Raw genomic sequence first — 6,410 nt, forward strand, 5'->3', positions numbered from 1 at the left:
TTTTCAATAAAGATTAACTTATAACTGGGGGTGGGCGTAGCGTAGTTGGTAAATCGATTCTCTTGTAAGCAGCGCACCTGGGTTCGATTCTCGACTCCGCACATAGGGTTAGAAATTTCTAATATGAGAATTTTCAAACCCGAAGAAGCGAATGACCTTAAGGTTAAAATTTCTATAATCAAAATAAAAAAAAAATATTGTAAGTAAGAAATGTAATTGTGACATCTTTTTCATGGAACCACTATAATATTCTTAAGAGAAAAGCTGTTTCACACTGCTAGGTGGGTAAGATTTTCAAAATTAGTTACTCGTTATCAAAATTCTACAAAATAAAGTACCATAGATAACAATTCTGTGAGAATTTTGCATGCTTCGATATAACGTACAATTTTTAAACCGAGATGTATATCGAAGTTTAACTGTGTCCCCATTTCGTCGGTCTAAAATAAACACAGCGGCTGATAAAACAAATATTCGCTGTAGTGACTCTTAATGCTCAACATTTTTGGAATGGAGTCAATGAGTGTACGACAGAAATCGCTGTCTGGCGCCATTTTGAAATTCAAGATTGCGGTTTTGCTTAAATCATATTCTTTATTTATTTCCTTTTAGTTCCTTGTCTCATAATTATTTCTTATTACTCTATTCTTAAGTTTTTTATGCAAAAGAAATTGTTTTAGAGTTGTAGACCATTTTTCTTAACCAGAAGTCGCCATCTTGAATTTCTAAACGACACCAAACATCGATTTCCGTCGTGTACTCACCAGCCCCATTCCAAAAATACCCATATTGATGGGATTATAGAGGATTTTGCGTAATCGGAAGTCGCCATCTTGAATTTCAAAACGACACCAAACATCGATTTCCGTCGTGTACTCCTCAACCGCATTCCGAAAATACCCATATTGAAGGGGTTGTTGACGATTTTACGTAACCGGAAGTCGCCATCTTAAATTTCAAAACGACACCAAACATCGATTTCCGTCGTGTACTCATCAACCCCATTCCAAAAATACCCATATTGATGGGATTATAGAGGATTTTACGTAACCGGAAGTCGCCATCTTCAATTTCAAAACGACACCAAACTTCGATTTCCGTCGTGTACTCATTAACCCCATTCCAAAAATACCCATATTGATGGGATTATAGAAGATTTAGCGTAACCGGAAGTCGCCATCTTGAATTTCAAAACGACACCAAACATCGATTTCCGTCGTGTACTCATCAACCCCATTCCAAAAATACCCATATTGATGGGATTATAGAGGATTTTACGTAACCGGAAGTCGCCATCTTTAATTTCAAAACGACACCAAACTTCGATTTCCGTCGTGTACTCATCAACCGCATTCCAAAAATACCCATATTGATGGGATTATAGAGGATTTAGCGTAACCGGAAGTCGCCATCTTGAATTTCAAAACGACACCAAACATCGATTTCCGTCGTGTACTCATCAACCCCATTCCAAAAATACCCATATTGATGGGATTATAGAGGATTTTACGTAACCGGAAGTCGCCATCTTCAATTTCAAAACGACACCAAACTTCGATTTCCGTCGTCTACTCATCAACCGCATTCCAAAAATACCCATATTGATGGGATTATAAAGGATTTAGCGTAACCGGAAGTCGCCATCTTGAATTTCAAAACGACACCAAACATCGATTTCCGTCGTGTACTCATCAACCGCATTCCAAAAATACCCATATTGATGGGATTATAGAGGATTTTGCGTAACCGGAAGTCGCCATCTTGAATTTCAAAACGACACCAAACATCGATTTCCGTCGTGTACTCATCAACCCCATTCCAAAAATATTCATATTAATAGGATTGTTGGCGATTTTGCGTAACTGGAAGTCGCCATCTTGAATTTGAAAATGGCGGTAAACATCTATTTCCCTTCTCTTTTCGTCATCCATTGTACATACATCTCATTCTATAATAAAACTCCATCATTATGAGAATCATATCTACATCAGATGCTCAAAAATAGTATCTTATAACATCGCTCATCTTTCTATCACTGAGCCATACATTTACAACTCATCTACTGATGGCACGACAAGCGATGCGTGTGCGATGTATTAATTCTATCCCTCTATGATCGTTATTTTCTATCGTTCAGTGATGGGCGGGAAGTCCATCAGTAAGTGAGCCTCACTTTAGGGTTGAAGGAATCAGTCGATTATATCTGCTCTTGGAGCTGATCGAAATCGGAAAACGAGCCTCAGTATTGATTTTTTCCCACCCTTGTGTTTGACAAATGATTACTCAGGTTGTTATAGTTTTGGTCGTTTTAATGGTTAAAAGATCAAAATAGAGAGAGGAAAAATTGTCCTATGATATCAAACAGAAAACTATTTCTCCTGTAAGTGAGACTAACTTGAAAGCTCGTTGAGATGTTGATTTTTTTTTGGTAACAAGTTATCTATATTCACTTTGATGTTTTGCCAAAGAAATATGAACAAAGGAAATTCTTCTGAGAAACGCAGAATAGACAAGAATATTAAAATGAGATCAAAATTTGATATCACATTTAAAACATCTAAACCTGAGAGCAGAATAAGTTTTCAATTTGATGCTATTATCAAAATATGTTGTAATTTTGATGTTGGACTTCGCTCGGGTAGGTAATATTTCCATAGGCAACCATTATCACGGATCGGGTTCTGCAATAAGTAAGCATTAAATCCGTAAATATATGGTAAAATACAAGAATGCTAGTCTGTGATTGATGGGAACCCAAAGAAGTCTACCATCCACAGAAAGTTAGCGTGAATATTTTTTACGGGGAAGTAGAACCCTAGCAAAGCTGGCAAATTTTTACCAAGTTCCTCCTTAGGGGATGTGGAAATATAGCTAGCAAAACGTATCTAAAGTTTTCACCGTCCACAGGAAAAAGCTATAGAGAGTTGTTAGACAGAGGTTGCTTTGGTGTTACCATGGCTGACCAGTATAGTTTATTATTCCTTGTTTATGGAAATAATCGACTAATTTTCCAAATATAACTCCTTCGGGTCAAATAAAAGTGCAAAGGGCAATCGATCGATAGATCCAGGTCAACTTTGTAGGGCGCCTAATCATATTCACATCTTTTGAGACATAACGTACAACGCCAACTGGCTTAGTAAGTTAAGTTTCTGCAGCAGCATCCATCGGAATACAACGATTCACTTTGTTGCACAAGTTTTAGTCTAACTTCAACAATTGTTGTGCCTCTACCGGTAGGCCAACATTAATTGTAGTTCCAGGAACATGCTTATTGGACAGGTACGATTTTACACTATTGCCATTCATATAACTTCAACAATTTGCGTAAATATATAAATCCTTGCGTTGCGAGCAGAGTTTCTCAAAAGACATACTGCAACCACAGAGAACAGACACATAAGCTAGAACAAACTTTCCCGAAAAACCTGTGTAAACATTTGAATTCAAATACGTTGAAAATCACCATCACATACAGGTTTGCATGCATGAGTCACCATTGTATCCAAGTTTGGACACAAATCCCGTATACCGATAGCTGGCCGAGCGAAGCTACTTGCTGTTGTCATTTCAAAGCAACAGTTTTATTTCTTACACAAGTTGAAAACTTTACTTGTATGTCAGTTCTCAGTGTCTATAACTAACTAACACTCAGTGCATTGCTCTTTTATTCTCCATGAACGCAGATAATCCGCAGAACAAAGACCAAAAAATGCAACGAATCGCTCCAACCAGAAAAAAGATGCGCGGTACAGATTAAAACCATTGATTAACAACAAATAACTGATAAAATTCACCGCCACGTGACGTTCGGCGCTTCAGGCACGGTATCAAAATGGTTTCATACAATAAAACTGCACGGATAAATTGGATTGTAGTAAGCCGGAAACAATCGCGTGCTCAGATAAGTAAAAATAAAAAAACGGACATTTCGGCTGTAGCTTCAATATTTTACTAAGCGAATTTAACGGTGTTGTGGCAGTCTCTTAAAAAGTTTATAAAAAATCGGGGAATAGAGTATCGAACCTATTTCCAACCAATCCCTATTACTATACTTCTCATTTGAATCCATTGTTTATAGTAGAGGTGTGCACTGATGAAAAATATCTTATCGACGGCATTGGTGCGATTTTGACCGGCGGCGGCGGAATAATACGGCGTGGGATATTTTTTGATTAGGATGGGAAGTAAAAACGACTCTTGTCATGGTGGCTGTTCTATGCGCGTGTTTCAAAGCTAAGCCGAGGATTGATGACGTAGCAGTATAATCAGCCTTTAGTATAACACAGTGGTTTTCAACCGGTAATTTTTTTTTGTTTTGATTATAGAGGTTTCAACCTTAGGGTAATTGGTCTCTTTTATCGGAATAGACGAATTTCGCGCCAACTCGAACAAATGTTGGCAGAACCCTCTCAGATTCTAATGAAACTTTCTGTACATGAAGACTTTGTCACAAAAAGCAACTTTGCATATTTTGTTTTACCAAAAATGATCTAGACTGTCTTTTGAAAAGGGCCAAACTTATTTTACCATTTTTTTAATGGCTATAGTCTAAAAATGACAAATCCTATAAAAAATGTTGTAGGAGTGGTTTTCACAAAATTAGTCAAATTTTCGAATAAAAATATTGAAAAAATTCTTCATTGACTCCTACACTGATTTTAAAAATTTAAAGTCGATTTACAAAAAAATCCCATTTTTGATTTGGATGAAATTTTGTTCCAAGATACATAATTATGTTCCCTACCTACCGTCAAAAATTCATGTTGGGCACTTTTGAGGAAAAAAAGTTATTTGAAAAAAACTTTACCTTGTTCAAACTGATTTTTTATTCTTCAGTGTATTTTTATCGAAAACTAAACCAATGAAAGTCATGATCATCTCAGAATGCATTTTCCCAGCTGCTAGTTGCCTGATACATGCAAAAAGTATCAGTAACGAATTTGGTATATATTCATACCAAACTTGAATGAAGACTGGAAGATCGGAAGACTGGAAGATTGGAAGATTGGAAGACTAAAAGACTGGAAGACTTGAAGACTGCAGTTCATTTATTCCTCTCAAAACTGATAAATTTTATGAAACAATTGACAAACTTTTCTAATATTTATTTTATGTCTAATGGAGTAGCAGCACAATACAAAAATAAAAAAAACTTTGCAAGCTTGTGTAGATTCCAGTCAAAGTATGAATTAAGCGCAGAATGACATTTTGTTGCAGCATCCCATGGAAAAGGACCCTGTGATGCTATTACTGGCACTCTCAAGCGAATGGCAAAAAAGCTAGTCTTGCTCGCGACTATGGAAATACCATAACAAGTCTCCAAGAGTTATATACCTGGACAGTTGAACAAACTGATAAAAATATCACAAAATTAATTTTCTGCTACATATTCACTGAACAGCACAACAAAATGTCAAAAGAACTCTAAGAGCTGTATAATAACTCCAAAACTATACATGGAACTCAAAAATTCCACAGTTTTGTGCCTATTCCTGGGAGCAAAGTAGAGACGAAAAGATATTCTAATTCAGAAGATGAACAAAAATGTTTTCCTTGCATAGAAATAATACAAAATAGCATGCATGAAGATAGTTTTAAGACAAATGTAAAATATAAAAATAAATAAATAATTATGTAAAATTCAATACATAATGTTGTGGTGATTATTTCTTTCTGATTCTTCCTCAGCACTAAACAAGAAAATAAAAAAGTAATAATGGAATATTTGTTTAACGACATAAACTCTTTTAAATGGGATTCTTGATTAAGGGGTTACATACCTATTAGTAATAAAAATGTCAACAAAGTTTGAATTTGAGTAAAGAAATAAAGGAATGATTTCATTACATCAAACTTATAATATTTTGGTAGCACATTTTTCAGTAAAATAAACAGGCATAAGTTTATAAAAATAAATTGATAATTGGCAGAGTTATGGCTTTTTTCCCGAAACCCTTTTTTTATTTAAGAGGTTTGCGGTGATCACGATTGGAGACAAATAGATCATCTGAAAACCCAAAACTCAAACAATTTTATTAGTATATGAGTATTCCTCGTACCTTAACGATTAGTTGAATAAATAATAATTTTTTCCTGCATTTGAGAACGTTTTCAGTAAAAAATCGCTGTTTTAAGCTCTAAAAATTGAATTAAAAAATTCTTATCCATGAAACAAAAATTTACGAATAAAAAAGGAATTAATTACGATCAATTGAAAAAATTAAGAAAATTGATTGAGTAGTTTTTCAGCAATCGTGATCACGGAAAAACCATTTTTAGTAAAATGACATTTCGAGAAAATCGAGTTTAAAATTTCAAATTACCATGCTCTTGGTAGACGAAGCGCGCTTGGAAGCGCTGTAACTTTCGATCTATTTCTTGGATCTTCATAAAAATTTGGGAAGCCA

Source organism: Topomyia yanbarensis, unplaced genomic scaffold (assembly GCF_030247195.1).
Source record: "Topomyia yanbarensis strain Yona2022 unplaced genomic scaffold, ASM3024719v1 HiC_scaffold_208, whole genome shotgun sequence".
In the NCBI taxonomy this organism is placed as follows: domain Eukaryota; kingdom Metazoa; phylum Arthropoda; class Insecta; order Diptera; family Culicidae; genus Topomyia; species Topomyia yanbarensis.